This window comes from Lepidochelys kempii, chromosome 7 (assembly GCF_965140265.1).
Source record: "Lepidochelys kempii isolate rLepKem1 chromosome 7, rLepKem1.hap2, whole genome shotgun sequence".
Taxonomy (NCBI): domain Eukaryota; kingdom Metazoa; phylum Chordata; order Testudines; family Cheloniidae; genus Lepidochelys; species Lepidochelys kempii.
This window is the reverse complement of record NC_133262.1, coordinates 53,467,636-53,485,074: the sequence shown is the minus strand read 5'-3', so window position 1 is coordinate 53,485,074 and position 17,439 is coordinate 53,467,636. Positions and strand designations below refer to the sequence as shown.

The 17,439-nt window shown below is 45.0% G+C and overlaps 1 protein-coding gene across 49 annotated transcripts in view; it reads left to right on the top strand.

The window, feature by feature from the left end:
• Window positions 1–17,439, top strand: part of SORBS1 (sorbin and SH3 domain containing 1) — a 263,699-nt gene that overhangs the window by 72,536 nt on the left and 173,724 nt on the right. Inside the window, exon 2 of one of the 49 annotated variants that reach the window (XM_073352767.1) lies at window positions 706–761. The exons of the other annotated variants lie outside the window; for them this stretch is intronic. The gene's annotated coding sequence lies outside the window, so the exon portion shown is untranslated. The remainder of the gene's footprint in view (window positions 1–705; window positions 762–17,439) is intronic. 49 annotated transcript variants of the gene reach the window in all.

Genomic DNA, 17,439 nt, shown 5'->3' with positions numbered 1-17,439 from the left:
TTCATGAATAATTTCATATTGAATGTGATGTAGTAGAAGCAAATGTAAGAACAGAGTTAAATAAAACATTTGTACACATTGATCAAGCTATGTTTATGCGATTAGCTAGAAGGATTTCACTGCTATCTGCAAACTTTCATGGTATTTTTAGGATGCTTAAAACACCAGCTTGAGAAATAGAATTGAAGAGAATAAATATGAATTATCTGCTATGAGTTACATAAGGTGCTTTTAGTATCTGGCATTATTTTAAGTTGCTGTAGAATCCAATTCCATCTTATTACCAACTGAGCCTTTGTCTGATGTATTAGATCAAAACGTATTCCTGTCTCTAAATGTTAACAGCAGCACATTCAGTCCTCTGGATTTCGGCGTCTAAAGTGGGTGTTGCAGGAGACTTGGCACCGCTGCTCTTTGTAGAATAATAAACACAGATGATGTTGCCTTGGGTTTCATATAGACTTGGACTTGGATGCTGTTGCCTCATATCAGATGATTCATAGACAAATGGTGACTATTAGCTTTTAAAAACAACATTACTAGTTGAAGAAAATGGAAGAAAGATGCTTGTCATGTTTCACAGATGACTCAGGGTGGTAGTTCCTTTTTTTAGTTTGAGCTGACAGAACATTTTGCACTTTATTCTTCCAGTGGCTGCATTACATTGTTGTGTTCTGCATCATTGATTATTTTTCTCTTTTCCAGTGGGCTGGAACATACCTGTAGCGCTGTAGTTTCTCCTCTTCCATGCTTTGCTCAAGGTATGTTCTTTACAAACTCCTGTTCTCCATATGAGCTGTATCAAATGCAGATTATGGAAAGATCCATTCTTGATAAAAGTAAGATGCAAAGATATTGGCAAAAGAAGAATATTCCTCTTTATTTCTGGTTTTAAGTTTGTCCGCATCCTGTTTTCTTGATTTGGAGTCTAACATTTTAAAGCACAAAAGAAGGGTTCACCCCAGGAAATTACACTGAATTAGAGCATGACATTGAGGAGTTGGGTGAACTCACTGTGACATGCCAGGGTACAATCCAGACTGAGTAACTGTGTCACCCCGGTCCTCTAACCTGGGGTGCCCTTTACACTGCTTTGCTGCTGTAGCTTCCAACCTGGATTGCTCACAAACAGCCTCCTGCATGTAAGTCACTTCTAGCCATGTCTGTGTGTGTTGCAGCCAGATTTTGGCTCTTACTAGCCATGGTTATGCTGCAGGGTGACCCCAATACACCCCCAGTCCCAGATTTTGCCCCAGAAATGTATGTCTTGTATTGCCCAGCCCTCTCCTGGACAGGACAAATATGTTAAGTCCCTTATTCCTTTTAAGGGAATTTGCACACAACGTGTTACCCCAAATGGATTTACCCAGACACTTCAACTTGAACACACTGGATTAGATTAAACAGTAAAACAAGTGTATTAACTATAAAGAGAGAGATTTTAAGTGAGTCGAAGTAATAAGGCATAAAGGTCAGAAATGTTTACAAGAAAAATAAAGGTAATATGCTTATTAGTGCCTAACTTAACAAACTATATTAGATTCAAAGCAAAATTTTCTCACCACATGCAGTCTGACTGACCAAACTCTTTAGGTCAAGACCCCTCCCCCAGAGTCTAATGGCTGCTTCCTTTTGTCTCTTCAAGTGCAGTGAATGCAATGGGCAGGGAGTGAGAGAGGGGTGCCTTGGGATTTTGGTCCTCCTTTTCATAGTTTCAGTCCTCCTCTTGGAAAAACATTTCCAGGTGAGCACCAGGAGCCACAGAGCCTACGTGGAAGCATGTTCCCTGCTGGGATTTTTATCTGTTTGAACATCCTTTGTCTTCCCTTTCTTCTTGATGACTCTGTTTACTGGTTAAATTCAAATTAAGCCAATCACACATTCCTTTGTTTAGGACAGACCTATTTGCCAGCTTCTATGTGGGCAGGATTGGGGGGTTTGGAATATGTGTTAATAACACCATAGAGGAGAATCTTCACACAGTGTTGCCATGCACATTTTACCAGGACAATTCTGACAAGCAAATTATGAATTTTTAAATGACTCTTCACAAGACGTGCCTTGTACAAAAATCACACCTCTGTAGAGTGTGAACACAGGGATGTATCCTGTTACACTCATCCTGTGATAACTATGACTTTGCAGCCAGTGTACACCGGGGCAAGTCATGTTCAACATTGTATCATCTGGTATTGGGTAAATCCTTGGCCCCAACAGGTTAATTCATGACCAGCTCGATCTTATCTAAACCGATTGCAAAAGCCATAATCAATATCTCGTAGTTAACATGAGCTTTCAAGGTTGTGCTCTAACTCAGTGTAATTTTCTGGTGAAAACAATCCCAAATGGAAGCAATGCCCCCTTCTCTTGCTTGCCCAGAACCTAATCTTGCTAGCCCTCCTGTAGTATTAGCAGTGATGTCCTCTCCCCTTTCCCACCCCACTGGCTCAGTGGGAGACCACTCTGCTTCATTGCATTCGCTGAGGCATTGCCCCGTTTCAGGGGAGTAGCGATTCAAGTGTTGGGGTTGAGGCCCCTCTGGCAGGATAGAGTATAGCAAACAAACAGTCACGGGGATCCAGCCCTCAGGCCGGGTGGAGGAATCAAATAGTCTTGGAGTGCAGATCCTCAGGCAGGACAGAGCAAATAAGCAAACAGAGTCTTCGAGTTCAGGCCCTTAATCAGGGTGGAACTACAAGCAGTCTATGAGCTCAGGCCTTCAGACAGGGCCAAACAAACAGTCTTAGGGCTCAGACCCTCAGGGAAAAAATCTAGGGGCTCAGGCCCCAGCCAGGGTGGAGCACCAAACAGACTTAGGGAGCTCGGACCCTCAGGCAGGGCTGGAGCAACAAACAGTCTGTTGTCCTAGCTCTAGCAAATGGCAGACAAGTGCAGGCTCCTTGGCTTAAGGTGGGGAGGCTGCCACCCCAGGGGTGGGTTTGGCAGCATGGGGTAGCAGGACCTGGGCCCACCCTACTCCACCAGGTCTGAGCCTGGGGCCCTAACAGTGGCAGAGTGTTCTGTCACTGGGTCAGCAGGGATCCTCCCAAAACACGGTGACTGGTGTTAAGGCAGCAACACAACCAGACTATAGTCGGCTTTTCCTGGGCTACTTCCTACTCTCCCACCATCATGTATCTGCGGCTTGGGGTTGTCCGCCACCTCTTTGGGGTATGTGGCAAGCAGCAGTCCTGGCAGCTCTTCGCCTGGGTTGGCCTCCTCCAGGGGCAGGGTGTGGTGCAGCATGGGTTCCACTCTGGGGATCTGCAGCAGCCTGGAGACGTCTGGCTCAGACTCAACTGGGTTAAAGACCCCGCCTTTTATACTTTCTGTCCTGCACCTTAGCTTCTGGTGGGAGGGGTGAGCCTGGCCTGGCTCTGCCCACCAAGGATCACAGAAAGGCTCCTCCCGCTTTGGCTCAGTGGGAGGCTGTCATAAATATAAAGGGAAGGGTAACCACCTTTCTATATACAGTGCTATAAAATCCCTCCTGGCCAGAGGCAAAACCCTTTCACCTGTAAAGGGTTGAGAAGCTAAGATAACCTCGCTGGCACGTGACCCAAAATGACCAATGAGGGGACAAGATACTTTCAAATCTGGAGGGGGAGGAACAAAGGGTTTGTCTGTCTGTGTGATGCAGGTTATCTCAAATGCTTATATACGAATACACAAAGCCTTGGAAACAAGCAGGGAGAACTGGAGGTCCTGGTGATGTCAAGGAATTATGACGTGATTGGAATAACAGAGACTTGGTGGGATAACTCACATGACTGGAGTACTGTCATGGATGGTTATAAACTGTTCAGGAAGGACAGGCAGGGCAGAAAAGGTGGGGGAGTAGCACTGTATGTAAGGGAGCAGTATGACTGCTCAGAGCTCCGGTACGATACTGCAGAAAAACCTGACTGTCTCTGGATTAAGTTTAGAAGTGTGAGCAACAGGAGTGATGTAGTGGTGGGAGTCTGCTATAGACCACCGGACCAGGGGGATGAGATGGATGAGGCTCTCTTCCGGCAGCTCGCGGAAGCTACTAGATCGCATGCCCTGGTTCTCATGGGTGACTTTAATTTTCCTGATATCTGCTGGGAGAGCAGTACAGCGGTGCATAGACAATCCAGGAAGTTTTTGGAAAGCGTAGGGGACAATTTCCTGGTGCAAGTGCTAGAGGAGCCAACTGGGGGGGAGCTTTTCTTGACCTGCTGCTCACAAACCGGGAAGAATTAGTAGGGGAAGCAAAAGTGGATGGGAATCTGGGAGGCAGTGACCATGAGTTGGTTGAGTTCAGGATCCTGGCACAGGGAAGAAAGGTAAGCAGCAGGATACGGACCCTGGACTTCAGGAAAGCAGACTTCGACTCCCTCAGGGAACCGATGGGTAGGATCCCCTGGGGGACTAACATGAAGGGGAAAGGAGTCCAGGAGAGCTAGCTGTATTTCAAGGAATCCCTGTTGAGGTTACAGGGACAAACCATCCCGATGTGTCGAAAAAATAGTAAGTATGGCAGGCGACCAGCTTGCCTGACTAATCTAATTGCCTTCTATGAATCGATTACTGGTTCTGTGGATGAAGGAAAAGCAGTGGATGTATTGTTTCTTGACTTTAGCAAAGCTTTTGACACGGTCTCCCACAGTATTCTTGTCAGCAAGTTAAGGAAGTATGGGCTGGATGAATGCACTATAAGGTGGGTAGAAAGTTGGCTAGATTGTCGGGCTCAACGGGTAGTGATCAATGGCTCCATGTCTAGTTGGCAGCCGGTATCAAGTGGAGTGCCCCAGGGGTCGGTCCTGGGGCCGGTTTTGTTCAATATCTTCATAAATGATCTGGAGGATGGTGTGGATTGCACTCTCAGCAAATTTGTGGATGATACTAAACTGGGAGGAGTGGTAGATACGCTGGAGGGCAGGGATAGGATACAGAGGGACCTAGACAAATTGGAGGATTGGGCCAAAAGAAATCTGATGTGGTTCAATAAGGATAAGTGCAGGGTCCTGCACTTAGGACGGAAGAACCCAATGCACAGCTACAGACTAGGGACCGAATGGCTAGGCAGCAGTTCTGCGGAAAAGGACCTAGGGGTGACAGTGGATGAGAAGCTGGATATGAGCCAGCAGTGTGCCCTTGTTGCCAAGAAGGCCAGTGGCATTTTGGGATGTATAAGTAGGGGCATAGCGAGCAGATTGAGGGACGTGATCGTCCCCCTCTTTTCGACATTGGTGAGGCCTCATCTGGATTACTGTGTCCAGTTTTGGGCCCCACACTGCAAGAAGGATGTGGATAAATTGGAGAGAGTCCAGCGAAGGGCAACAAAAATGATTAGGGGTCTGGAACACATGACTTATGAGGAGAGGCTGAGGGAACTGGGATTGTTTAGTCTGCAGAAGAGAAGAATGAGGGGGGATTTGATAGCTGCTTTCAACTACCTGAGAGGTAGTTCCAGAGAGGATGGTTCTAGACTATTCTCAGTGGTGGAAGAGGACAGGACAAGGAGTAATGGTCTCAAGTTGCAGTGGGGGAGGTTTAGATTGGATATTAGGAAAAACTTTTTCACTAGGAGGGTGGTGAAACGCTGGAATGCGTTGCCTACGGAGGTGGTGGAATCTCCTTCCTTAGAAGTTTTTAAGGTCAGGCTTGACAAAGCCCTGGCTGGGATGATTTAATTGGGTATGGGTCCTGCTTTTGAGCAGGGGGTTGGACTAGATGACCTCCTGAGGTCCCTTCCAACCCTGATATTCTATTCTATATTCTATGCTTTTGCTGGGAACAGATCAGGAATGCAGCCTTACAACTCCTGTTAAGTTAGTAAGTAATCTAGCTAGAAATGCGTTAGATTTCCTTTTGTTTAATGGCTGGTAAAATAAGCTGTGCTGGATGGAATGTATATTCCTGTTTTTGTGTCTTTTTGTAACTTAAGGTTTTGTCTAGAGGGATTCTCTATGTTTTGAAGCTGATTACCCTTTAAGGCATTTACCATCCTGATTTTACAGAGGTGATTCTTTTACCTTTTCTTTAATTAAAATCCTTCCTTTAAGAACCTGATTGCTTTTCATTGGTCTTAAGATCCAAGGGTTTGGGTCTGTGTTCACCTGTACAAATTGGTTAGGATTCTTATCAAACCTTCCCAAGGAAAGGGGGTGTAGGGCTTGAGGGGATATTTTGGGGGAAGACATCTCCAAGTGGGCTCTTTCCCTGTTCTTCATTTAAAACACTTGGTGGTGGCAGCATCCGGTTCAAGGACAAGGCAAAGTTTATACCTTGGGGAAGTTTTTAACCTAAGCTGGTAAGAATAAGCTTAGGGGGTCTTTCATGCAGGTCTCCACATCTGTACCCTAGAGTTCAGAGTGCAGAAGGAACCTAGACAGAGGCCACTCTGCCTCACTACACCTCCATAGGCAGAGCTCCCATGGTTGTTGAGTTCTGAATTCATACTTGTGCATTTCCTTTGCAGGAGTTTGAGATCCTAAGCAGTGTGTGCAGAGAGAATTGCCTGCAGGGCTGGAAGCTCTTCCAGAGGCTCTGGAACTAAAGTTATGGCAATTAAATAAAGAAGAAACTGATGTTCACGGGTTTAAGACCAATCTTTACTCCAACCGGCTCTGTTGCTTGGAAGAGCTAAGACTCAATCAAATACCCTTATTGAAAATAAAAGTTAATACAGCATCCCATATAATGTAATAGGGTTAAACCAATAAGGTTTAATAGAAAATTAACAAGTTTCTCTAGAATTTACTGTTAAAAACCCAGCAGAATTTAACAGAGAATGGGACCCTTTCTATAGATTGTTCTGAGCCTTCCTATAGAATCCTGTAGCATGGATATCATTTTCTGTACAATTCTGGAGGATGGTCTGAAAAGCCTATACACAGTTAGCATTTCCTATTGAACTCTACGTATATTTTCATAAGGGAACATTGGTCAAGTCGAGCTGGTAAGTAGAGAGAGGAAGGACATACTTTTTCTCCCTCCCAAAGAGGAGGGGTAGAGTCAGGGGAATCTGCTTTCTGGACTGTCATACCCTGGCAAGCCTGGAGCATTCTAGTTGGAACTCCCACTACGCCCTAATTCTCCTCTCATCCATCTTTAGTGGCACCTTCTAGCAGCACAGCTCCTTTGTGAGCTATGGGGTGGAGTGAGGAGGGAGTAGCTTGCAGTGGACTGTGCCTCTGCTCTAGTGTTCCTAGGTTCATGGGATTTCTGTAAGAAACTGTGGCAATCTGTGCATTTGGAAGACAGTATCCCCTACTGCCTATTTGTAGGCACCCAAATCTTTTTTCTCTTTGTCCGCAGCCCTCACCATCAACAGAAGAAAAGAGCTGAGAATGCTAGAGTGAAATTGCACTGAGTTTTTCCATGTAACACTCACCCTGCTGTGGGTTGTTCTGGAGGAGTGAGCAACATACAATAGACCTTTGTCTTCACGTGGATTTATTTGTTATTTTTAAGTCTCAATGTTTAGTTTGACCCTGATCAGAGATCTGAAAGAGCTCTTTTTTTCCCCTGAGGCTCAGCAGTTCATCATTTCACACACTCCTCTAAGTGTACAAGATTTCATAAATCTCTTCAGTGCTAGAATTAAGGTGAATGATTCTCATTATGTCTGAGTCAGAGCCTCTTACAGTTAGAATGAACTAGAGGGGAACCAAAATAGATATAAGAAGGTGGGGGCTGAGGTTTCCACAGGAAGGTTAGTTATTTTAGTTGCTTCTGTGTAGGCTCCTTGACCAAACCAATTCTGACTCGTGAGCTGTCATACATGTGAAGGGCCAAGTTCTGTCTTCAGATCTACGTACACAGTTGTCATTGGCTGCCATATCTGTGAGGCACCAAATACTAAATTGACTATTTTTTGCTTTGCATCCTTGTAACCAAATTTTCTGGATGAAGAAACCCCCTCTGGTTTATTGTAAAAATGTGGCACTGTTGGGCCATGTAAATGAATACGAGCTAATTTGAACTTGAAAGTACTGTTCTTCCAGTGATGCCCCTGTAGGCGCGGCAGCGCCCCCTGCTCTTGGGATTGGAGGATCTTCATCAGCAGTGCCCGTTGGACCGCACATGTGCACCTCCCCATCTCACGCTGTGAGAGTCATGTATATGTAGCACTATGCGGTCTGACTGCTCCCCCCAGTTCCTTCTCTACTGCCTATGGTCTGGGACTGAATCCACAGCACAGCCTGCGTCTCCTTTGACCTGTTAGATAGTGCCTGACCTGTTAGTTTTAGTGTAGTTTAGTAGTTACTTCTTTCCTTTTCTTGTTCTCTCTCTATTAAAACAAAAAACAAAAAAACCTTAATTTTTCCTTCCTACTTACCCTCCTTGTTAGCTCATAGCTTAGGACTTCATTTTCCTGCTTCCTGCCCTTCCAGACTGGGAAGCTTTCTCCCTCACCGTTGTGCCTGGATCTTCCAAGCTGAAGAGGTGCATTTCCTGCTAGGATGCCTTCCCAGTAACTGACGGTTACCCACAGTTCATCCATTGCCTGGGAGAGGGACATGTCCCACAGAAGTGTACCCATTGCCACAACCTGACTGCCAGGGCCAGAAATGACCGGGACATTCAGCTACAACTTCTCCTCATGGAGAGATCATTGCGTCCAGCATCAGACCCTGCATCCAGCACCAGACCAGACATTTTCTTCCAAGTACTGTTGCTTATAAAATATGTAGTGTGGCTTGTACATTTAAAGGTGTCCTTTTAAATGATTTCTCCCCTAAAGAGATGCCCTTCCCTGTGTGGAGGTCTTTGCACAGTCACCCTAGTGCAAGGACCCAGTGGAGAGCAGCACTAGTGTTGGGTAGCAGTGTACTTTCAGTGCAGTGCATGGAGAGAGAATGGGTAGCAGTTTCCATAGAAATTTCTGTTGTGGGCTGTTGGGCTCCGCTCAGTAACTTGTTCCACATACAACACTGTAGGAACAGGACACCAAAGGGGCAGTTATCAAGCTATCACAGCTGGGGTCACATGACAACTCGTGCTCCCATTAGGCACTTGTGACTCAGTCCCAGAACCCACACTAAGTCCTTCCTGAATGTGTTTACTGAGTGTGAAATCCTGGGTGTGCAAAAGGGGAAGATACCCCCTCTTCCGAACACTGCTGGTCTTGTACCAGTCATCTAACACGGTAATTCATTTTCTTTGCATATAGGCTGGACTTTAAAGGACTGTGAATTATTTGTCCCTGCTGAGATATACCTGCTCTAGTTTGGTTGTTAAGAGCCTAGCAGTGACTAGCTCTCATGGGCATGCAAGGGGGCACAATTGCAGTCCCTATGTTTTCCTGAGTGCTGCGACTGTGTACTGGTACTGTTCCTGTCGGGGGATGCAAGCCATCTCCAAAAGAACACAGGCACTATGACCCTTTTCTTCTCCAACAGCCAGCTGGATCTAGTCCCAGGAATATTAAAGCAATTGCAGCTGTTACTTTTGTCTGCCTGTTTCAGAGCAGCAGCCGTGTTAGTCTGTATCCGCAAAAAGAACAGGAGGACTTGTGGCACCTTAGAGACTAACCAATTTATTAGAGCATGAGCTTTCATGGGCTACAGCCCACTTCATTGGATGCATAGAATGGAACATATAGTAAGAAGATATATATCCATACAGAGAAGGTGGAAGTTGCCATACAAACTGTAAAAGGCAAATTAATTCAGATGAGCTATTATCAGCAGGAGAAAAAAACTTTTGTAGTGATAATCAAGATGGCCCATTTAGACGGTTGACAAAAAGGTGTGAGGATACTTCACATGGGGAAATAGATTCAATATGTGTAATGACCCAGCCACTCCCAGTCTCTATTCAAACCCAAATTAACCTGGATTGCAGCTTTTTGAACAGACCCGAGTTCCTAAAGATGCGTGCGTCATGAACCTTTCCTGACCATCCTATGTTGATGTCGGTGAAACGCCCCCTGTGATCCACCAGTGCTTTTCAACACCATTGAAAAGTATCCCTTTTGGTTTATGTACTCTTTGGCAAGGTGTTCTGGTGCCAAGATGGGGATATGCGTGCCATCTATCTCCCCACCGCAATTCAGGAAACCCCACCGTGGCAAAACCATCCACTATGTCCTGCACATTTCCCAGACTCACTACCCTTCATAGCAGAAGTCGACTCATGGCCCTGCACATTTGGAGCACAGCAGCTCCCACGGTTGGTTTACCTACTCCAAACTGATTCCCTGCTGACAGGTAACTGTCTGGCGTTGCAAGCTTCCAATTAGCGATCGCCACTCACTTCTCCGCTGTCAGAGCAGCTCTCATTTTTGTGTTTCTGAACTGCAGGGCAGGGGAAAGCTCTGCACAAAGTTCTTGGAAGATGGCCTTCTGCATTCAAAATTTCTGCAGCCACTGCTCGTTATCCCATACCTGCAAAACGATGCGATCCCACCAGTCAGTGCTTGTTTCACGGGACCAGAAACGGCGCTCAACAGAGTGCAGCTGCTCTGTGACTGCCAGCAGCAACTGTGAATTGTTTTTTTCAATGGCTTGCAGCAGGGCTGTTTGCAGCACATCGCGGCAGACCCTACTTTGGCTCTGGAAATACTGCAGGGGAAGGTGCGAGGTGTTGGAGATGCTCAGAGCAAGAATGCACTACTAAGCAGGCTCCATGCTTCTGGGGCTATGGTGTATGTCATAGTGTGAAAACCACTGGGTTGTTTGCCGTTGAGCACAGTGCATCATGGGATGCCTATGCAATGTTCCCATTCTCCCCTGCAACAATGTTTTGGTCCCATGAGGCATTGCACAAACTTCCCAAAACACACTGCGGCAAGTTGCACTTTGGGATAGCTACCCACGATGCAGTGCTTTGTGCATCGATGCAGGCACTGCTAATGTGCTGTGTAGATGAGCTCTTAGACTGCTAAAAGGAGTCTGCCAAATATCTGGCTTCCTAATTTTCTTGCCCTTTGTGCTTTAGAGCCTGATCCAAATCCCACTGAAATCAGTGTCAGGACTCTTTATTGACCTCTGTGAGCTTTGGATCTAACTCTAACTCCCACATTCTGCCTAGAGATTGGATTACTCATAGGTCTAGCCCATAGATCAGTCTTTAGATGCCATAAAGTATGTATTAAAGAGAAGGAGTTGGGATAAAATCTAGGGCTGTCGATTAATCGCAGTTAACTCACGCAATTAACTCAAAAAAAAATTAATCGTGATTAATCACTGTTTTAATCACACTATTAAACAATAGAATACCAATTAAAATTTATTAAATATGTTGTATGTTTTACTACATTTTCATATACATTGTATTCTGTGTTGTAATTGAAATCAAAGTGTATATTGTTTTTTATTATAAATATTTGCCTTGTAAAAATGATAAACAAAAGAAACAGTCGACTGTTTTTTTCAATTCACCTCATACAAGTAGTGTAATGCATTCTCTTTGCTGTGAAAGTACAGCTTACAAATGTAGACTTTTTTTTGTTATGTGGCTGCACTCAAAAAACAAAACAATGTAAAACTTCAGAGCCTACAAATCTACTCAGTCCTACTTCTTGTTCAGCCAACCGCTAAGACAAACAAATTTGTTTACATTTACAGGAGATCATGCTGCCCGCTTCTTTTTTACGATGTCACCAGAAAGTGAGAACAGGCATTTGCAAGATATTTATGTGTCAGACATACTAAACATTCATATGCCCCTTCATGCTTCGGCCACCATTCCAGAGGACACGCTTCCATGCTGATGATGCTCGTTAAAAATGTGTGTTAATTGAATATGTGACTGAATTCCCTGGGGGAGAATTGTATGTCCACTGCTCTATTTTACCCACATTCTGACAAATATTTCATGCTATAGCAGCTTGGATGATGACCCAGCATATGTTGTTCATTTTAAGAATAGTTTCACTGCAGATTTGACAAAACGCAAAGAAGGTACTGTAACGAGGTGGTGTGGTGCCCCACCACCCCGCAGAGGGAAGAACCTCCCCAGACACCAAAGTGAGTGGAGCCAGTGGATCCTTGGCCCGCCCCCCCAGAGGTCAAGGTGCAGGACAGGAGGTATAAAAGCCCAACCCCAGAACTCACTTGGGCGGCAGCCACCGGAGAGGCCAGACACCTGTGGCCTGGCTCCGGCTTGGGAGACCCCGGCAATCCACGGCCGACTCGAAGACTGTCCGGACTGGCCAATGCCTAATGCCGACCGGTGCATGAAGGAGCTGCCAAGCCTACCCATCGCTGGCTACCCAGAAGAGCTGCCAAGCCTACCCCTTGCCAGCTACCCGGAGGAACCCATGGTGCTGGAACCCTCCAAGGACACCACCCTGACGTAGGTATCCTACGAGGGGGAGTCCAGAAGTAGCCCAGGGGCAGCTGACCCTAGTCTGGCTGCAGCGCTGCCAGAGCCAATGTCAGTGTGTTGCGGGCAGGATCCCCACTGACACAGCAGCGGGTCTTCTGCCGCTGCTTGGGTCCTGGGCTGGGACGCAGTGGAGTGGGTGGGCCTGTGTCCCCCCTGCCACCCACCTTGCGGGTAGCAGTCTCCCCCTCTCCCTGGTGGATCAAAGCCAGGAGCTTGGGGTTTGCTGTTGAACTATTTGCTCAGTCCTTGCCTGAGGGCCTGAGCTTCTGACTTTGTTTGTTTGTTTGCTGTCCCGCCCTGACCCAGGGCTCTGGCTTATATTGTACTGTTTGCAGGGCCCTGCCTGAAGGTCTGGGCCATAGACTGGGTATTCCCCAACCCAGCAGAGAGGGTGTAGCGAGGCGGTGTGGTGCCCCACCACCCCACAGAGGGACGAGCCCCAGCGAGTCCCCTTACAGGTATCAATGTGAGATTTCAAAAGATAGCTACAGCACTCAACCCAAGGTTTAAGAACCTGAAGTGCCTTCCAAAATCTGACAGGGATGAAGTGTAGAGCATGCTTTCAGAAGTCTTAAAAGAGCAACACTCCGATGCGGAAACTACAGAAACTGAATCACCAAAAAAGAAAATCAACCTTCTGCTGGTGGCATCTGACTCAGATAATGAAACTGAACACCAGTCAGTCCGCACTGCTTTGGATTGTTATCAAGCAGAACTTGTCATCAGCATAGACTCATGTCCCCTGGAATGGTGATTGAAGCACAAAGAGATATATGAATCTTTAGCGCATCTGGCACATAAATATAGTGCCATGTGAACGCCTGTTCTCACTTTCAGGTGACATTGTAAACAAGAAGTGGGCAGCATTATCTCCTGAAAATGTAACCAAACTTGTTTGTCTGAGCGATTGGCTGAACAAGAAGTAAGACTGAGCGGACCTGCAGGATCTAAAATTTTACAATGTTTTATTTTTGAATGCAGTTTTTTTTAACTTAATTCTACATCTGTAAGTTCAACTTTCATGATAAAGACATTGCACTACAGTACTAGTATTAGGTGAATTGAAAAATACTATTTCTTTTGTTTTTTACAGTACAAATACTTGTAATCAAAAATAAATATAAAGTGAGCACTGTATGCTTTGTATTCTGTGTTGTAACTGAAATCAATATATTTGAAAATGTAGAAAACATCAAATATATTTAAATAAATGGTATTCTATTATTGTTTAACAGCGCAATTAATTGCGTGATTAATTTTTTTAATCACTTGACAGCCCTAATAAAATTCATGCACTATATCCAATTGTCTTTCCTGCCCTTTGATCTTGTGGGGAGCCTTTCTATGCTTCAGACCATAATTGCCATCTGGATAGAACTTCTTTCTTTCTATAATGCCTTTTTTTCACCTCAAACCGTGAGGTGCAAAATAGGCATTACTGTGATCAAACTATTATAGTGAAACTCGCTCTGTTATTTCCATAATAATTCTGTGAGGAGCTTCCGTGCTGGGATGCCTTCCATGGGAATTGAAAGAAACCATTCACAGATGGAAAATGTACTGAATCTATTGATGTGCTACGTTGTTATTGGTTTGATTGGGATTTTTTTTTTCAAAGTTGGTGGGGTGCACTTTGGGGACGAGAATAAAGGCATCATTAGTAGCAGAAAGTTTCACTTGATTGGAAGGAGAAGATTCTCTCAACACAGTGTTCTTTCAAAGGGGGTTGACTGAAAGGGATGGTGTAATGGCCCGAGCATCAGATTTGGAACATCTAGAGTTTATGCAACCACAGGTTTGATTCTTGGTAGAGCTGTGTCAGACCTTCAGCTTTCTGAGGTAGATGTAGGCTGGTGTCAATCCACATAGCTCCATTTACTTCAGTGATTGGTCTATACCAGCTGAGGATCTGGCCCATAAAGTTCCATGCAGTTTATGGGTCTCTTGATATAAACCTGAAAATTTGAGGTCTTGTCTGCTCTATAGGGATCTTATAGATCCGGTTGAATTTATTTGTAAGAGTTGGGGTTTGTCTTTGTCTCTCTATTGCAGAAGGACTCCTTTGGTTTAGAAGGGTGCAGTGTAAATGTAACACTGTGGTAGAATTCTGTTGGATGGACATCCAAAGGAATACCTGAATATTTCATGGTGAACAGGTAAACACAGGACTAGACTGCAGATGCTTAGCTTAAAAAGCAGGGTTGTGATTGGCTTGCCTCTTTGGGGCTACTATTTGTGCTTGTGGATATTTGTTAAGTGGTGGTACCTGAAAATGTAGAGGCATTACAGTTTTCTAGACCTATAAAGGAAGAAACCAACCAAAATCCCCAAACTGAAGCTTATTGGTTTTCCAAAACAATTAATTTGAGGTGAAACAAAATAAAAACTGATTTGGCTTCATTCCAAAATTACCTTTTCAAAAATCAAATAAAACCCCCAAAACACCAAATGCTGTTTTCACACACAAAAATGTGTTTTCAATGATGCTTCCCCCTCCCCGTTTTTGTTAGGAAAGTTTTGTTTGGTCAAAAACTTCGAGCAGCTCTAGTCATTTGTATGGCACCATAGATGTGCGTAGCACTCTACCAGTGCAAAGGAACCCGAGGACTTTACACTCAACAAGGTAAACCCTACCATATACTGCTTGGGCACACAGCAGTGTCCCAGCACAAGCTTCTGACTACATTTTCTTAAGTGACTAATCCTTGGGATCTCTTTAGGCTGAATTGGGTCTTGGATTCTTTTCTCTCTGTTCTTCAGTCAGGATTGTGGCATCTTACAATCATCTAGTGCATGAGAGTTCAGATCATGGAGTTTATAATAATACCACCCTCCACACCTCTAGGGATCCAGTGTCCAGGCCATGTAAATACAAATGCTGATTTATTTAATGGTGAGGGGAATGGGTTAGCCCCAATGGCAAACAGCGCTCAACAAACTGCAATAGTACAAACTCCTCTCAGGGCCCAACCCAATGCCCACGGACATCACTGGGAGCCTTTTCCTGGAGTTCAGTGAGCTTTGGACCAGGCTCTCAATGCAATGATGCCTTATCTACTGGGAGATGGAGTGTGGCTGTACTGTAATCTCAGCTTTGGCCAGACTGGACTGACTACTCTCAGGAAGCACAAGCATGCCTCAGAGGGTGTGCAAACTGAATAGTGCAGGTGGCACATCAGAGTCCCAACGACTTGCCTGCATATAACTATTGCTCTTGATCTGTCTCAGGAGTGCTTCAGAGCACGAAATGAACCTATTTGTGAGGCGCTGCACTGGCATTAGCTGCTGAAATAAATTGGTTTATTGAAATGGTTTAAGAGTGTCCTCAATCCATGCTAAAGTCTATGTGACCAGGCCTTCAGCTGCCATGGTGATGGCTGAGGGGAGGGGTGTATTTTACATCCAAAATATATCCCACACAATGTTAAGAGGCTCTCTGCAGGAGCACTGGTTCAAAGGAAGTTGTCACTAACTGAATTTGTTAGTCTCTAAGGTGCCACTAGTACTCCTTTTCTTTTTGCGGATACAGACTAACATGGCTGCTACTCTGATAACTGAATCTGGTGATTCTTCCATCATTTAGGAGTCCTCAATTACTGACCTGTTCCCTTTTTGCTTTAGCATAGGAGATCTCAACAAGGTTGCTGCACAAAGTGCAATTGCTGCTTATAATAGAAAGCCTCTTGCAGTGTTTCACATGAGTTTGTTGAACTCTCACTGGTGTAATAAATGGAATATCTGAGTGCCCCTTGGCAGTTGTTTGGATATCTACATTACCATTGCACTTGATGTATGTGACTTCCTAGAAACTTCCCCATCAGTCATTTCTTTAATGCCTTCTGACTTGCAAACCATAAGAGCTTTAATTTTAAAAGATTGGCTGCAGCTGAGGAAAAAAATTATGGCATTTCCCCTGAGCCCCTCGCGATTCCTCTTTGAGATTTACAGTGTATCCTGTCATTAAAAAAAAGAAAGATCCCAAAGCATGTTCACAGCCATGAGTTAGAAGAGAGAAGGCAGAGAAATCCCAAAGAAAAGAGAATGTGTCAAGCGGTGTTCGAAGATGCTGTTCATTCTGCATTTTTTCTCACTGTGATTATTTGGGAGGGGGGAAGGAGAAAAGAGGCAGAGGATGGATGGATGGATGGAAAGACAGTGGAGGAAGAACCTCAGAGTCATACTGTCTTCCTGCTCCCATGATTGGGGAGGGGAAGGGGATTCTGTGGTTCCAGGCTAGGAGGTGGAGCCTTGTCTATCCTAGTGCTCCCACCATTGCTAACATGGATGGCTCTGAAGTGCCCAGAGTTTCCCAAAGGGATATTTCAGACCTACGTGTAAAGCCCTTTGCAGAAAATGTCCATCCAGCAACACCTTCTGTTTTAAACCAGTGGGGATGCCACTCACCTGCTTTTAGGGATCACAGCTGTTGCTTGAAGGGCATGAGGTCTAGTCACCTGAGTAGGTATGTTGGGGGCTGGGCAGAACTGTACTTGGGTGGCTAGCCTGAGCCACACCTGTGGCTGCACCGCTATTTGTAGGCACTTGCTGGAGCAAAGCTAGCACAGGTATGTCTACCTGAGCTGGGAATGACATCTCCCTGTTGCTGTGGAGCCATACCAGTGTGGTCCTAGCCCATTTAGGATTTATGAACTCCAGGTTCCTCTTTGTCAGGCTCCTTTACAGCTTAAAGAAATGAACTGGCAGATATGGAATCAGAATTTCTTTTTTTTATGTGAAAAAAATAACAAGGAGAACAGTATAGATCTCTAGCTTGGATCCTTCCATTCAAGTGTGGATGGACCTTTTCTTTGGAAATAGAAAAACTGAAAAATAATTTATCAATCAGCACCCATTTTCAAAAATGTTTAAGGATCTCAACTCTTCCCACCCACAAATCCCTGCTGTCATCAAATTCAGCCTGGAAATAAGGTACATATTTTTAACAATGAGGGTAATTAATCATTGGAACAATTTACCAAGGTTGTGGTGGAGTCTCCATCACTGACAATTTTTAAATCCAGGTTGACATAAGAATGGCCATACTGGGTCACACCAAAGGTCCATCCAGCCTAGTATCCTGTCTTCCGACAGTGGCCAATGCCAGAGGGAATGAACAGAACAGGTAGTCATCAAGTG